This window comes from Stegodyphus dumicola, chromosome 7 (assembly GCF_044657685.1).
Source record: "Stegodyphus dumicola isolate Sdum_Otavi_A_Nest chromosome 7, ASM4465768v1".
NCBI lineage: Eukaryota > Metazoa > Arthropoda > Arachnida > Araneae > Eresidae > Stegodyphus > Stegodyphus dumicola.
This window is the reverse complement of record NC_140774.1, coordinates 80,788,162-80,806,704: the sequence shown is the minus strand read 5'-3', so window position 1 is coordinate 80,806,704 and position 18,543 is coordinate 80,788,162. Positions and strand designations below refer to the sequence as shown.

At 33.0% G+C, this 18,543-nt stretch overlaps 1 protein-coding gene and 1 long non-coding RNA gene across 3 annotated transcripts in view; both read right to left on the bottom strand.

The window, feature by feature from the left end:
* The window catches only part of LOC118182611 (uncharacterized), an 826,788-nt gene that overhangs the window by 295,121 nt on the left and 513,124 nt on the right, over positions 1 to 18,543 (bottom strand). The gene's annotated exons all lie outside the window — the stretch shown is intronic.
* The window catches only part of LOC146996244 (uncharacterized), a 49,146-nt gene continuing 40,532 nt past the window's right edge, over positions 9,930 to 18,543 (bottom strand). The window contains exon 2 of the long non-coding RNA XR_015041874.1: positions 9,930 to 11,187. This is a non-coding gene — a long non-coding RNA (uncharacterized LOC146996244). The remainder of the gene's footprint in view (positions 11,188 to 18,543) is intronic.

The window sequence follows — 18,543 nt, the reverse complement described above, 5'->3', positions numbered from 1 at the left end:
ATTTATCTAAATATAAATTTACTTTACCGTTATTTATTTGTGTAAACTTACATCAAATTACTTACTAATACATACTAGAATAATGCAGTTTTCATTCCTTATTTCTTGGAGATCCATATTTGCACTTAAAGTACTTGTGAAGAATCCCTTGCGTATGTTGCCTTGGCTACTAAGATCAGATAATTTGTGACTCAGCGATTCGAAGATAGAATTTTAAATTCATTTTAACTTCATTCGATTTTATGTTTTTTATAAATACCATAAAGCTTTTCGCTTTATGGTATTTATACAGATAAACAGATACCCCACTTTTCTATGGTTATCAGCTCATGATATTTATTTTTAACTTCTAGTCGATACTTTAGTTGAAATTCAACAACTGATTTCTTGTCTCGTTGAAGTTAAGCATACCACTGATCTTTAGCAAACTCTTTTGCTCTTTGCATCAAAAAACTGATGGATAACATGCGTAATTTAAGCCGTTTTTACATTGAACCTGATCTTAAAATCGAAAAATTGTATTTTTAAGTATACTAGAAGCTATTTCTTGGAGCAAAATTTTTATTACAAGTCAATTATAAATCTAAAATTAACTATAAAATCATCATATAATATAGCACCCATATCACGTTAAGGAGGAAAAGAAACGATTTTTTTTTATTATTGTGAGAGAAAATGCTATTATCAGGGTTAAGGGTTGATGATTAATTTTAAGCTGTCAATTAACATGGAAAATTGGAGACTTTTTATCGACTCAACATTCACTTGCATTTTCTAAGTAAATGGATTTCCATCTTTTCCTATAGTTTGTCTGTACGAGTAATTACTGTAGTTTTTCCTAAATACGAAAGAACCTAACGCGAATTTTAACGCAAATTCAAAATATACGCTACGAAATCTTTTATTGAAATCTCAGTGAACATCTTAACCCTGTAGCATTACTGATTTTATTGTTAAAAATAAGATGAAAACCGTATAGCTGAGTAAGAGACAATAATTATATCATAAAACTTAATCCTACTGTGTCTGTTAAGAAGAATATGTTTCACGAAGTCTTAGGGAATAATAAGAAAATAAATTCTTCTCAGTCAGTTTTATTTAAAACTGGGGTCCATCATTATATTTGTTTAAAACCATGGAGAAAAAAGAAGGAGGTGTTGATTTAAAGTACAATTCCATGCTACAAAGGAATTTAATTCTTTAGTTTCTTTAAAAGTAGTAGCTGATAGAAAAAAGCACAATAAGCGCGGCTCCTCTTACCCCCCCCCCCAAAAAAGGGCGCAAGAATTTTTTTTCAAATGTATATTCGAATAGGAACAAACGTCAAAGAACTGTGCAATCAATTCTGTAGTTAACGTAATCTGACAATGCATGTATGAAAAATGTTAAAATATTAAGCAATAACGTTTTCCATAATAATTTTCTTTTAATGTAAATTTCATTTTTATCTTAAAAATTAGATTATAGTTCATAATATAATTTCAAAGTTTCTTAATTTATAATTATATGTAAACAGCCGTTGAGAAGTTCAGAGATTTGAGACGTTATTCTCGATGCAAGAATACTGGAGCCTGTATTTTTTTTTTTTTTTTTTTTTTGAGTTATGCATTTTGTATTGTTTCGTCTCGAGAAACGCATGATATTACGCCCAAAACTGAATTTTTTGTATAAACGAAAAGATAAAAATTGTAACGTGAGAGTAAATGTAAATTTCGTGTGTGTAAATGTTTAAAAGAATAAAATTTAAAGGAATAAATAATAATACATTCTTTGGGAAAAGTGCAGGAAAAAAAGGTGTAATGCATTTTAGCTTGTCAGTTTAAATAAAGCTACCTGGAATAGAAGTAGAAACAGAAATTGAAGCAGGACAATTAGAAATGTCTCGATATTATCTAAACTCTTCAAACCCGTAGAACTGCATCAGAAGGCTCTGTTGAGTTTATCAGGAATAATACCTGGCCAACAAATTTCAAACAAAGTGTCTTGAACTGTTTTATTGGAATAGAAAAATGGCTATTTCAGAAAAATCCATATATGATGAATAAAAAATCACTGTTTACTGTAAAATACAAAAAACTCGTTCAGTGTATGAGAAAAAATACTTTTTTTGTGTGAAAAGTCTTTTTTCGTCTGTTCGACTATGGACAAAGTTAATTGTTCCAATGAGATAAAGTTTAGTATGGATCAGAGGCGTAGCTAGGGTTTTCAGCGCCCGGGGACAACTGAAGATTTTGCGCCCCTTTCTCTGTGCCAAGAATGGAAAACATTTCATTTTAAAATTTCGTAACATCAATTTGGCGCCCCCTGAATGCTGCGCCCGGGGACAGATGTCCCCCCTTGCCGCATCCTAGCTACGCCACTGGTACGGATAGATACTCTGGCGGTATAAGATTGCAAATTTTAAGAAGGTTGAAACGCATCTTTTTCTGCAAGCTGCCCTGTGGTGGCTCTGTAATAGTGTGAATACTTTTAAAGAAGGTTACTATATTAACAAGGTTTACTCTTGTATAATGTCATCGACTCCTAATCTTCTCGAAAGCATCTTCTTCTCTACTCCTTTTATGCCTTCATTTAACCTGCTTTTTAGAAGTCAGTGTTTTAAAAACTCTTCTAAGACGTCTGCGTCTGGAAGAGCCTAACCTTGTTTATTTACTGACCATTCTTTTAGATGTAGTGATACAGTGCATCCCACCTTTGTCAACAGTCGCATCAACTTTGAGGCTTATTGAGGTAAGTTTGGTGAGCATTTGATTCCATTGAAGTAGGCCTAAAGAATATCTACATATTAATGTCTTGTCATGCAAGAACAATGCATCTATCACCGATTTTAACCAGCAGTTTAGTAGATGTAAAGAAATTCGATTCCTCAGCTAAAAGTTTGGATATTATTTAAGCCAGAAAATGGCTTGGCTGTATAGTTCGAAAAATACACACTAATGATGAATAATACAATAAGAAATTTGAGAAAAGTAGTTTTAAAAATATGGCAGCAAATACTGGAAAGTGTTCTTTATAAATAGATTGAACCAATGCTATGATTATTTGTTCGATGCAGAATTCACCAAAATAATGAGTAAATTCTACCCACTTGTTTCGAATCGTAAACTTAAATTCCACATATTTGCCATCAATTTTTGTTCAGTGTTTTTAAATGAAGAATTTTCACTTTCAAATCACATGCAGAATTAAAGCTGTATACTAATAATTAATGAATCATAATATTATTTAGTGAATTTCTACGTTTACATGTAAATAAGCATTAACAAATCTCTGTGGCTGTGAAATAAAGTGAAGGATGAAATAAAGATGTGCCTGCAACTGTATCGATTAAAGGTATTATAGATATTCTTTTTATTTCCTTGAACGAAGTAAAAAGGAAGTATTGTAATCGTGAAAGGTTTTAGGCAGCATATTTCAACGAAAATATCCATTTTGACCGCTATTGAATGCAATTTAACGATGTTTTTGCGTGACACCTGTACGTAAGGACAGAATAAAAGACTCTTTTCCTCCAAAAAAATTATAAAACTGCTTTAAAATGAATTTTTAACAGAATTTCGAGTTGCGTCTGTATGTATGTACGTACGTACGTACGTACCTCGCATAACTCAAAAACAAGTACCTTTAGAACGTTGAAATTTTGTATATAGGACTGCTATAACATGTAGATGTGCACCTCGTATTCTGGTTGCAATCGGCCGCACAAAACGTATATAAATATATTTATATATATATCCACTCTGTTATCTGGTTCAGTGATCTCAGTTTCTTTAGTCTTATATGTTTGTAAATTGTGCATTTTTTGCTTTAAAAATAGTTGAATTATGTAGTTCTTATCTTCCGGCAAAAGTTTTTATGCCTTTAGTAAACCTGCATGCAGTATTTTTAGAGTTATTAACAATTTAAAAGTTGTTTAAGTGCAGCTAAGCATAATTATTTTTGCGATAGCGGCCATGTTTAATTACATTTGAAACTTGGCCGTGTAACGGATTTGTTGCTAATCTAGAGAAACTAAACTTCGCAACAACAAAGATAGCGCTTTTTTTATTATTGTGAATTAAATCATGTTTAATCCATTCTGGAATTTTTTCGAGGAAATAAGCGTTTAAGATTTACTTCGTAATTTTTAATACAGATATTTTGAGTTTTTATGCATTTTTGCCTTTTTGCGAAGTGAGAACTGAATTAATTGAATGAGAAATACTGAATAGTCTGAGAAAAACTGTTTCTTTTTTGTTTTGTTTGCTTAATTTCTTTTATACATCGTTCTAAATTTATTATAGTATTTGAATAGAACATGTGGCAACGATTAGATAAGTCTTCAAACGGTATAAATTTTGTGCATTCTGAGTTATAATATGAACGAAATATAACGCTGTTAAGTAAACCTAGCGCCAGAGTGTCGCTATGGTAAACAAATACAGTGAAGTTTAAAGAGTGCACTTATTCTATTGTGGTTTATTCGCAATCGACGAAGTAGATTTAATTCAATCCAATAAGTTTTAATGAAATGCGATTAAAATTCGCATAACTTAATATTTCGTACAAGGAAGTCATGTGATGTGCACATCAGATTTTGTTCTTGTATAGTACTGAAACTTTTCCTTCAACCCAATCTGGAGGCCATCATCAGAAATATATATCGGTAAATTTTTATTGAAATTGCATTTCTTGAGTGAAATTCTTACAACAAAATAATGATGTAAATAGAAATATTTGAAGCCATACTAAATTGATAAATACAGATTTACGATCTTGTTTTAATACATAAATGATGAGTTAGTAGCCCATAACAGCGGCTAAAAAAAACAGGAGTTTGGGAGGAAATGGGAGGAAAAAGTTGGGAAAATTCAGTATACCAATTATCCGAAGTCGAATAGTAAATCGATATGTTGTCTGTAACATTACAACATCAAGATTATTTTTTATTTGTTTGCAAGGTCAACTAAACTTTCTTCCTGCATTTCCGTTTATTAATTCAACTACTGAAAGCAAAACATTTCTACGCATGCTGGAGGGGGGCATCTTTTTTTAAAACAAATGCATACAAAAAGATTTTAGATAGTGTTGCTAATGTCTGACCATGTTACTAAAGAGGGGGTACTATTATGAATGTGTAAACTGAAAAACAGCAAAACGTGTTTTGAAGTTTAATACTCTGCACAGAAATATAAATTTCTTCATTCCATGCAAATATTTAAATTTTCACACTAAGATATGTAAATATTCGTCCTCCCCTCCTTCTAGAAATATTGGATTTTTGTTATTTTTTTCTCATTATAACGAGGGTGGGCTCAATTCTCGGGTTTATTCCTCGTGTTTAATTTATAACAACACAGCACACTTTACCTTTCAGACAAAGCTCAGTTTCGAAGGCATCTTCGCAGAAATTCTCGCAGCAACTTTGCCTTGTGCAAACAGCCGCGCCCGTTACGAAGTTATTACGCTTTCTTTTTCAGAAGAGTGTGAAAGTGGAACCATTTATCTCTTACAATCATTAATCTTGGGCTTGTCATTAGAGCTCCTGCTCATAATCTTTGATAACTTTCTGAATATGGATTTGTGAAGATTCCAGTAAGTCTAGCCAAGATTTAGAAACTCGATTCCTACGCTAAATTATATTATTTTTGTTTGCAAAATTCACATTCACTCTCATATAATGCTTTTCTTCATAACTTGGATTTTAAAATAAAAATGCAACTGGACACTAGAAAATGATAAATAATATCTCTGTGAAACTTCATATTCATTTAGTTCTTAAACGTTTATTTTGCATAATATGTAGTAACCGAATGACTGCCCACACACAGAGAGGACTGGCACATAACAGTGCCTTGTCACAAAATTACTGCACATTTTGAGGATCATCGCAAAGCAAAAAGGACTTTTATATGTTTCAGAGCAGTGAATTAAAATTCTGCTTCCATGGTGGTGTTTCAATATCATGGTGTTAGAATTTTATGAATGTTGCTTTTTTTCAATTTCGCGTTTTGACGAATACTGGTCACTTTGCAGAACGGTAGTGCTTACGACAGAGTACCATTAGGTTTCGTTCAGACTTACTTACTTTCCACCAACTGAGTTGCTGTAACGCCTGTTATATGACTATCAGCATTTGTTCTCAATTAGTGGAACACTCTATTGTCGCTAGGCTCAGCCAAAAATCTCTATAGAATATTAAAATTTGTAGCGTAATTAAAATTTGTATCGTTGTTACTTCGGAAGATGAGTATTTGTGACCTGTGGTTATTAAAGAGACCCTGTCAAGATTTTGACTGTGCTGAATGAGGATTTTAGCAATATTTTACGCATTGCGATTCTGAGTTTACAGAGAATATTTACTCTAGAAGTCAGTGGTAACCTGGATATAAGAAGTTATTCTCATTATATTCTATACTGAACAATATTAACTGGTTATATTAATGTACATCATATGCGCTGTTCATGTATTTGCAGAGTTCCTGTGTAATATTTGCTTCTCACATACATGGTAGCCACTTGCGTTATTCACTTATTTACGGTTCGTTTACAACTCACTTATGCATAGTCTGCCTGATAACTGAAGGTGACGCTGAGAAATACAAATGAGTCTTGGAAATTTATATGTTCATTGAAAAACATGTGTGGTTCACTTATAGACAGAACTCCATTTTATATCTGCTTGGTATTATGTACCGGTTACTGGTACATAACACTTGAAGAAGGGACTAAAAAATATTAAGTTCCTTATACCATCATTCAGCCACTAGATGCGTGCTGAGAGCATTTTCTTTCTTTCTTTTTTAAAATTTAGATTGCTTTAAGATTTTTGCAGTTCATTGCCATGTAGTCTATGAGAGTTTCAAGTTTGTTTCGTTAGTAGCTTACTCTTTTGAAGTTGTTTCAGCCATACCTGCTCATTTTCAGCTGTATACAGCCAGAAATGTAGGTCTCTGGTGATTTCGCACTCGAACATGTAGTGATCGATGGTATCTGTTGAGCCGCATATGCATGAATCCGTGTGGTGCAATCCGAAGCGAAACAGATAAGCTGCAAAAGGGCGAAGCGCAGTCAGGAAATAGTCATTTCTCTGCCTGTAGCGGTTAATTGCCTTGAGGGCACCGAGACGAAGTTAAATGTCCTCTTGCCTATTAGCACTTGTGACCAGTTAGTTTTCCACAGGAACATAAAATCCCGTTCCAGTCTTCATTTGAGATGTGATAATGGAATTGGTAGAGAGATGCCTGGGGCAAGTTGTTCGTTTGCACTATCTCTTGCCAGTTGGTCAGCTGCTTCACTGTCCACTGTGCCTACATGGGCGAATGTCCAGTGAAGCTTGGGACGGGTATTCTCTGGGATATAGGGTAGTAAGTGTTGAATTTCGCTTACTAGTAACGAGCGGCTGTTTCATTCAGACTCGGTTTAGTCGGCGTAAAGCTTTGTGGTTTAAGGCATGAAAGTCATTAAAACCATTCACTCCTGTTTAGCAGGGCTTGAGCCATAGCCAGTCAGGGAAGGGAAATTTGCACATGCATAAATGTGTAGCTGAGTTAGCGAAACTGTCTACCAGTGTTTGTTTCGATGTGATTGGTGGTTCATATACCAACTTGGCATAAAGCTGAAAAGTTAGAAATTTTAGGCAAAGTTCTTAAACCAGTGTCTGGTTGCTTAGCAACGAAACTCTACTTAAGCCTGTCATGACTTTAAAACCGCCGTGTGAAGGAAGCTTTATGAATGAATTCATAAAGCTTCCTTCACACAGTGAACAGCTCGTGATTTTTAGTTCACGTTTCGTGCCATCCAAACCCAACATTTTTTAATGATGAGGCGTGATTTCTTTCCTTTTGTATATAATTTTGTAAAAGATTCGATTCTGAGCTACAAAGATTATGTGTCCAACGCTAACATTCCAACAATTCTTAAAAAATATGGCAGCCGAGCGGTAAAGTCGCTGAACACTGGTAGTTCTGTCCGAGGTTCGAATCCCGCGAACGGGCTGGCTGCATGGGCGTTTTCGGGGTTTCCCCCATGTGTAACGTGTATACGAGCCAGTTTCCCTTAGAAAGTCCTCCACGAAGGCATTCCTCCCCTTAGGCAGATAGCCAAAGTGTGCTTTGCCATAATTAAATAAATCAAGCCTTAAAAAATATGTATAATTTTCAAAATCATCGAGTTTATATCTTATTTTTTCCCTCAAGACGTATGAACGATGCCATTGAGCTGGCCAGTAAAGGTTGTTAACAGATTCGAATCTCGAAAATGGATAGCTGTTTATGAATAACTAATCTTTGAGAAATGGGAACACCTAAAACTTTTCGATCCAAAAGCCTTCTCCAAAGCTTATTGGTAGAGCAAGCAAGAGTTTTCAAATTCCATTCTCTATGTATTTTTGATCGAAAATGGGATGGAAATGAGCATAAAATAATTTGACCAAAGCACAGGCCAATAGCAGTTGCACTCTTGAATGAACGTTTAAGAGATTGTTCTTACATAACTGTATGACCAGACATGGGATTACAAACGATAACACAATGATACTGGTTCCAGCAAAATGGCGTGATACAACACATTACTTTCAAGAGAATTCTTCGCAGCACGTTTTGGCGACTGTATCAAAGTTGGTTCTTCTAGATCTTCCGATTGAATCCAAGTGAATTATTTTATATGAGGTTAATTAATGTATCCGGAAATGTAAACTGGGAATTATTGAAATAATTAATAATAATAAATAATTGGGAAACGTAACTAATTGAGAAACTAGCATAGTAGTTGCAACTCAGGAAGTTTGTGACTTTGCGATAAGTTACCACCAAAATGTACTGGAAGTATGTAGTAGTAAGTAAGGAGACATAACATGGAAATTTTTGGAGTTAGGAATTCCTTATCTTTGACATGAACGCCCTATGATAAGTACGCTCTCAATGCTTAGGGTGAGTTTCGTTTTACGAGAACTTAATTTATATTGCAAAGTAGCAAGACAAAATAGATTAATAACTAAAATTTTGCTGGTGATCCTTACAGTTACACAAAATCATGAATAGGTTAGGCCATTGAACTTGGAAATTGATAAATATATTATAAATATTTACAATGAACATGAATTGCTAAGGAATATTTAACACGGTTCGGCTATACTGGAGTATCTAAGCTGTTAAGCCAAAACTTCAAAGACTAATTTATTTAACAAGCTTAAATTAGACCAAACTGTTTCTTAAACATTAGGTCCCCAGAATGGCTGCAAGATCCATTACGTCTGTAAGGCATAAAAAATTCTCAGTCATGGAGGTAGGAAGTAAGATGGAGTCGCCCTAAACAAGTTTCTCCGTACCCTGCTCTGAAGCACCGGCGATCCCTACGTGGTGACCAAAACATTGGGTCATTTACCATTGAGTTCTATGGGATTTGACGCGTTCGGGTGTAAATATTTTGTAATTACGTCGCAAATATACATATAAATGTATATATTTTCTTTTTCTACAACACTTCAGAGTCCTAAGTATGTGAAAACAACACATTTTTAAACAACATTTCATTCTGAACGGAATTAAATGCTATACTTTTCACAGGACAGTTTTCTCAGAATGGTTTAATTTGAATGAAATATTTTCACAAGTTTTCGTTAATTACATTAGAAAAAAAAAATTAAGGTAATTCGATTTTATTCGGTTAAGGTACAAAAATTAAGATCAAAGTTTATTGTATTATTAATATTAAAATTATGCATTATTTCTTTTCTATTTATAGAGCTTCTTCCTAAAATACTTTCTTAAATATGACATGATTTTTTGGCTTCTTTTAAATCGAAAAATGTAAGTCAATTTGTAATTAATGCTCTATTCGGTTCATTTTAAATTAGAGAATTATTAGGAATTAGCTAATTTCTAATAATTAAATAGGTATTAAATAGTATTTGACTTTCTCTGAACATTTCTGGAAGGGAATAAAATAAGTTTTTTTTTTTTTTTTTTTTTTTTTAATATTATTTAAAACTTGTAACTGAGTTATTATAAAATGTAAAGGGAATAATTCTTTTAATTATATTTATCAGATTTTTTTTTACCCTTCATTTCAACAATACATATTCCAAAACTCTTTATTACGTTCTTAAGTGCGCATCTCATAGCATTTGCTTTACAATACCTTTTAACAAATTGCTTTCCAATACGAACAATTCTTGCTTAAATAGTTTTATAACGTATTTGTCAACAGGATTTCAATTTATGTTTACAATTCAATATTAAGGTTATTATATATTTAGATAACATTTATAATCATTAGATTTCTTCACAGTACTTTCACAGTTGTTTATAAGTGAATAAATTCTTCATTTCAAATACATTTATAAATCATTTGATGAATATTTAAGTATTTTGTCAAAGGCAGATACATGCTTTTTGCAAGCACATGCATAAATACCCATACATATTTCCTATTTATCATTTCCGGCATGTGCAAATCTTTAATTTCTGTGCATTCACTATATTTTTCGTGTAAAGTAATTTACACTAATTTAGCATACACCCGAAAGTTTTACATAAAAAATATATATGAATATAATTTGAATGAAAATTATAAGTATTATTTTTAATACCCACTCAAAGATCAGTTTTTCTTCAAAATTCCTCCACGATGGCATCTCTCTCTTTAGGCAGATAGCCCTTGCATGCGTTACTCTATTTAATAAAAACTTAATCTGACCTATGTGCCTAATTACAAATATTTTAACATACATAATTTTATATTTACATTTAGCCATCAAGTTTCAAACTTTTCAAATCATCTAGAAAATAAATTTTGGCAGATCTCTTTTAGCAATTTTCTTAAAAATCTATATTTTTGTAGTGCAACAGCTTAGAATTTTATAAAACAAATTCATAATCAAAATCGCTGTTGTTAGTTATCGAAAAATAACCAAGATGTGATTTTTGCATAAATGTCAGTAAACTATACAAATTGCTAGTATCCATTACACTATGAATGTTTCTTTCATGCAAGAGTGTCCCTTTTTCGATTTCTATGGAACTGTCGTGTGTCGAAATACTATCAGAAACTTGTCAAGCGAGCTTCTGAATGTAAACAAAGAACACCCCGTCTGGTGACCCAAGCTTCAAAGCAGTGCTTCACTTCTAGCGCGGAATGGCCCCTCCTTCCTTTCCTACCTCCATGTTCTCAGTAGACCAAGCTATGGAACTGAGTGTCACTTTCAAACTATAAAATACACAAAACAGAAAACACAAAATAAAACAATATTCAAATCATACGTACTACCCATTTTTAGTTACCATAATAGTAAAAGAGAATTTGTTAATTTTAGAATTCGTTCATTCTATTCTTCAATAACAAAATGAAATTTATGCTTGATGAAAGTTTAATTTTGAAAACCTTAGAATAAAATTTGAACACGATTAAAGTAAACATTTTACGAAGGTAATAAATTTAAGGGAAATAAAATTGTTAAATAAATAAATAATTAATTAATAAATCTTTCTCGTAATCTTTAAGCAATCTATGGCAGCAATTAATCATCGATACAAAACCGTATTTTTAATTCAATAAAGTGCGCCAATTTAAAATCAAAATTATTATTTATGATACTTCTTCTTTGTAAAACATTCAAAAGTTAGGATTCCGTGCCTATATAGGTCAGAGACAGAGAGAGCGTTTCTGCAAGAGAGTGCGCCGCGGCGTCGGTCATTCATTTGCGCATTCGAAATCCAATCAAGAGCAGGATTTGAATAATGGCCCCTTCACCACCTCTCCGTACAATCAAAGCCACCCAGAAAGTGGTGGCAAGTAGCTGGCCTTGGGCGCTTTCTTTTCTTCCAATCACTCTTCGATCCGATTGACGGGCCCTGTCCATCTGGGTCACAACGGACAATAGCCAGGTGGGCAGTCGCAGAAATAAAAGGACCTTCAACGGCCTCGATAGACTATCCTAATTTAATTCCCCACAGATATGGTAAAAGGTACCAGTTGCATTCCGCCTTAACTAAAACGAAAGAGACTTCAGCATTCTCGATATCGTCGTTGTTTATAAACTAGGAGGCAGAGCGCCGCTTAACATTTTCAAGAAATATTGAAGGTGAACGAAAATACGAAACTAGTGTGCTGGAGTGAGTGATGGAATTTAAGGGCGTCTGAAATGAATCATTTTGTCCCCAAGCGATATATAACGCGTATTGCGACATTGTTTGTAGGAGTGGGAGCTATAAAACTTTTGCCAGAGGTAGGGGATAAGAACTTCTAAATTAAGACATTATTTCTTCGTCCTGGTAACTAAAAGCTTGAAAGATTTAATAAAAGATCTTAATTTTCTAGACAGGCAAAACTTCATATACGCTTAGATTTACAACAGCCAGATCGCTGAGAAAATGTACCTGTTGTTTATAGTGAAAATAAAAAGATAACAAAAATCCATATATTTCATAAAAAAAAAAAAAAAAAAAAAAAAAAAAAAAAAAAAAAAAACCTCATAAACTGAGTCTAATGGCTGACTGTTTTTCTTTGACCACTGCTGGATCCTGGTTGGTTTGTTTGGTTTATTTGACTAGGGCAAAGCACGCGTGGTCTACATGTTTAAAGGAAGGGTTAGCCTTCGTGGAAGATTTTCTAAGAGAAATTAGCCCCGTATTCACGAAAATATCCATGCAGCTAGCCTGTTCGCCTGGAATGGAATTAAAGTGGAATGTACCAGTGTTCAGTAATTTTATTGCTCGGCCATTGGTGAGCTTTCTAACATTTGAAAAAAACATAAAAAAGAAAAAAACACATAAAAAGGTTTCAAACTATATGTTTTTTACAGAATTTCTTTATTATGAATTATGTTCAATTTTTATGTATATCATAATGTACTGTTAGATTTCGAGATATTTCTGTTAATGTTGTTTATCCTTACTCATTAAATGCGGACAAGTGTGCCGTTACTCATGAACCTCGAACACAAATGATCACATTTTGATTTTACCCACCTCTCTCTCTCTCACTTTGGATCAGTTTTTTTTTTGGGGGGGGGGAATCTAAGATTTTACCTCTTTCACAGTTATACGACAAAAATTCTCTAAACGACATGATTAAAGTGCCTGCCATATGCATAGATAATACGGTAAAAAAATTTCTTGAATTACCTAATATTATAACTCTACTTTTCTGAATGGAAGCAATCGGCGGGGATTTACATTAACCACCACTTCAATTACCAGATAGAGACAAATTCTGCAAAGTACCTGTGATTGTTTACCTAGTTAATTCATTCTGCAGCCAAAGTGCATTGTGATTGGTTAATGCATTCTGTAACCCAAGTACCCGGTGATTGGTACCTAGGTTAATTTATTAGGGTGAAGCAGGCAACGTCTACTTGCCTTAAAAGGGGTGATTTCGTGGATGGCGTTCAAAAGGAAAATGACTCGTATTCACGTTGTACATGAAGAAAAAAAAACCCTTCAAAGTTTCATGCAGTTAAACCATTCGCTGAACATTTGCCAAGCTATCATTTGCAATATGCATTTGGTCACCATAGAATAATAAAAATTAGATTATGCAAGGCATGCCCTTTTTTAATTATGCAAATGATGTAAATATTTACAAAGCCAATTTGCATAAAAAAACTCCAAAATAATATTATGTAACATAAATTTCTTTAAATGACTCATTTAGTTACTTAGCCAACAATATTACAATTTGGAAAATAAATGATTGATCTTAGCTGGCATGGATCTTTTTCGTCGAGCATGGATTTCTTCTCAAATAAAAGCAAACACTCTTTTTGAAACCTTTAATAAGTACCGTATAATGCGACAATACAAATAATTTTAATACGTTCATGCAATAAAAGTGTAATACGTTACGTCCAACACAAAACTTTTCACCATTTCTTCAAATTCAGATTTGTTGCTAATTGGTCTTTGCCGAATCTCAACTTCAGACGTCAAAGGAATAATTTAATAAAAGGTTCAAATGATTGCCAAAATAATTTTTAGTGTTTTTCTTATCATTTTTATCCTCAGGTAAAAGCCTCGATGTGTTTACCTGTCATATTTATTCTCTGCATCTCAGTTTATTTCAATCAGAGTCTCTTCCGGTATTTTTAAGCCGTTCAGGTGAACCTTTAAAACAGGTTTTTTGAAAGTTAGCGCCGAATCTATCATTACGAAGCGGATACTTATCAGTGATTCTGACAGCGAGCTATTCAACAGTTATGTTCATTATGGAGATAAAGTAATTTAATTTTTCGTACAAACATGCATTGAAAAACTAGCAGTTTGAAGTTGCCTTTTTTTCTTGATAAAATAGCCTAAGAGAACGTTGCATGTATGAATGAAAAAAGTATGCTGTTTTCCCCCCTTCTCAATTGAATGCTTTCGTCGTGCAATTGGCAGCAATTCCGGATAGCAGTCGGGAGATCAAGATTTCGAGGCTCAGGGAGGATGCAATTGATTTCTTCTGTCTTCTAATTTCAAAAAAGATTCCGTTGTTCTAGATCAAATACAATAATTCTGCAATGGCCATCAACTGTAGGCAGTTCCCATTTTAAATGTCGTTTTTCCCAGTTTTCATTTCATCAGCTCCCAATTTCATATTTTAAATGCGGTCGACAATAATACGTCCCCTCCTGAATTTAGAGACCTGATCGTCTCCTTCCCCAGTCGCCTTTTTTTGTGAAAGAGAATGTAAGGAGTTTTCGCCTCACCCACCTCTTATTACCGTACATAACACATCCTTGTAGCAATCGAAAGATCTATAGTTAGAATCCTTGCAAGAGCATAGCTGATTTTTGGTATTTATTTCTGGTTTCGAAAAAAACCTAATATAGCTGTACATACTGACGTCAGTTTTAGAACTGTCTGTGTGGGAAATTCGTTTTTCTAATTACATATGAACATAATTTTCGAACTACTTGATTATTATACAACCTTTTGAATACAATACAATATACTCATGCAAAAGTTCTGTCACCTGCATGTAATTTGCAGTACTTGAATTTGGTTAGAGGGCTCTTAATTACTCGTTACAAGAGATTATATGAAGTTGCATACTTCGAGATAATGCAGTTCGTTTCGTAGCAAATATACTGAAAGCACCTTTCGACTAATTTAATACCACGAAGTTTTGCTTAAATGCTCTTAACGAAGAGCATTTAAGCAAAACAGCTTGGATTTCTTTAACCAGAAGCAGAACTCTATCATGCCAGAACCACTTTATTTTCTAAATTTCTCATTCTTCTAGATTTTGACTGCACTGTCCCCTGTCATATAAACGATCGCACGTGGTCAACACTTTCAGACAACTCAAGCTGTTCAAAACTATGTGACAACCAGTTTACGACAAATACCAAAAGATACATTCAACTCAATGTATCCAGAAACGGGGAAGCACTGGAATAAGTCTGTGCATTGCTGTGGATGTTTTTTAAAAACTGATTAGAAAATGATTTTTTTTACCCGTCAGAAATATTCTACAAGAATTTTCTGCGAAATTTTTGAATATACGAATATATCATCACAGTGTAATAAATACTTGATTGTTTACACAGCTAGTCTACAACAAGGTTTCAAGATTGAAAGTTCTCAATTCAATTTTTTTCAGGAAAAAATTTTCTCAAATTTCAAGCTTAGCGAAGCTGCTGAGGAAAAAAAAATGGCGGTTGATTACCAGCAAGTATCAATTCCCTTTATGCAAAATATCGTGAGCGATACTAACAAAACTCATGTAAACTCTATTTAAAAAAATCAAAGAATATTTACAAAACGGGGCGTTTTCAGGGACTTATTACGAAGAGGGATATCACACCGAAACGCGGAATTGTTCCCCACAATCTGGGACATCCTATAATATAACGTTAAAGCATAGTTTCGAAACTTTTTAGCTGTGGGTTTCAATATCCTATTGAGTTTTTTTTACTAGCTTCCTGCTTCTTATAAATATCCTTTGAAATGGATGTGTAAGAATTCAGAAAATACTCAGCAAAATTGACACTCATTCCATTTGCTTTCTATTAAATTAATAATTAAGATTCCCCATACAGTACAGAAATTGAATAACTGCACATTTTTCAGAAAACATATGTAGTCATAATCTGACAAAATATGCACAAGTTCTTACTATAAAACGCGTAGCGGAAACTTGACAGTACGAACATGTAGCGCGCCCAGGTTATTATTTGTGCGTGCTAAGTGTCAGTGTAAGTACTGACTTCTGTTCAGGATTTCGAATTTTACACTAATAGTTATACACTATATATATATATGTGGGATTTTAAGTCCATAGCTTAATATTTTTCCTCGCGATCTGTATAAATTTTAGCTGTTGACTGCACGAATGAAACTGATAGAACTTTCGCCACTTTGCTTTATGAGAGGAGATGCAAGATGATATAGATGTGGTATTAAGAGATGTAAGACGTTATAGTTGTCACGTTAATAGATATAAGATGTTATAGATATCGTGGTAATAGATAAACGATGTTATAGATTTTGTATTAATAGATGAACTATATTATAGATGTATTAATGTTTTATTAAATGTGTTTTGTTTGAACATGAATTGTGATTTTGAAACTAAAGAACCCACAAAATTGGTGTCAGAATCGGGATCAAATTACGAACAACAAATAGAGGAATATGAAGCAATATTGGATGAAAGAAGGAATAATTCTGCTAATAGTGAAATCGATGCATCAACTGCTCGAATTTTCAACAACTCTTCTTTTGCTGCTGTTGATGAAGATCATGAGCTAAAACAAAATATTAGTAAGTCATCAGTTCAATTTCCGTTTTCACAGTTTTCAAATGCGTATATAAAGTTTAATGATATTGAAAGCTTGATTTCTAAATTTGATGGTAATCCGTATAATTCGGTTTACAAATTCATTGAGAACTTTGAGGATGTATCTAATTTGTTAAAACTAAATGAATTACAGAAACTGATATTCGCCAAAAGATCTTTTACTGGTAAAGCAAAATTATTTATTGAAAGTGAAACGAAAATTAATTCGTGGAATGCAGTTAAGGCTTTATTAGTAAATGAATATGGTGTTCAGTATAACTCTGCTCAGTTACACGAATTATTATCGAAACGTAAAATGCAGGAAAAAGAATCGCTATATGAATATTTTTTGGTAATTAAAACTATGTGTTCTAAAGGTAATATTGAAAACGCCGCTTTATTTGAATATGTTATTAATGGTATAAATGATTCTACATTTAATAAAGCTATTCTTTATTGTTGTAAAACGTTGGCAGAATTTCAGGAAAAACTTAAGATATATGAAAAAATTAAATTAGATAATGGTAAAAATAAATCCGTTAAGCCTAATTCTAAAACCAGAAGCGACCATTTTGAAAGTAAAATAAAAATAAATATTCGTTGCTGTAACTGCGGAAATCTTGGTCACGCGGAGAATTTTTGCAAAAAAAAGAGCAAGGGAAAAAAATGCTTTCGTTGTAATTTATTTCGACACATAATCTGCAGAATGTACAAAAAATAAGACGAATATAAAAGATCTTGTCAGAGTGAATCATATATTTGTAAAGAAGCAGTTCAGAAGAAATGATATGCATAAAACTGTATCGATAGATAATGTAGAAGTAAAAGCTCTGATTGATACAGGAAGTGATATAAATATAGTATCGAAAAATATTTATAAAGTAGTTGGTTCACCTAATATTAATTCTTCCGATTTTATTCTAGTAGGCTTTGGTAACAATAAAGTAAAGCTTATTGGTTATTTTAAAGGTTCCATACGAATTGATGACTGCGAAATTAAATCAAATATTTATGTTGTGCCTGAAGGAACAATGAAAGAAAATGCTGTTATTGGAAATGAATTGCTTTCGCAAATAGGAATTATTATAAACAAGAGCGGGATATCTATGAAAGTAGTCGAAGATGAAATTGAATCGAATTTAATGTATGTAAATATAGATCAAGAAGATGCGTTAGATAATTGTTCGGATATTAATAAAGTGCATAGCTCTGAATTAAAACACTTAATTGAAAGTCATATTTATAATATAACTGATAACCCTATAGAGGAAACAGATGCTGTTGAATTAAAGGAAGAGAAGTCTCAGGAAGAAAAATGTGATGTTAAACATACAAAAGGAAAACTGCAAAACGTAGAGGGAGGGAAGAATTCCATTCCTAAAGGAAGAAAAAAAATCCACATAAGAAAGTTCAGGAAATCAAAGAGAGTAATAGAAAAATTAATGATTCCAAAAAACCCACTTCAGAACCAAAAAGTTCTTGAAAAAGAAAGAATTCAGAATCTGAGAAACTAGTTGAATATAATGCTGGTGAAACAGAAATATCAACAGTAAGAAAGACTAAACAGTAAGAGAAACTTCCAGCTAGAGAATTGGATTCTGGTATGTCTGAAAAATTTAAAGGAACACAAGCCAAAGGAAAATCTACTAATACCGAAATGCATGTTATTTTAAAAGATGACCAACCTATTTCTTTGAGACCCAGACGTTTACCAATTATAGGTAAAGAACAACTAAAAAAGGGAAAAACTATTTTACAAATGGATTTGGATGCTCCTGAACAACAAGTTAGATCTTTAGAAAG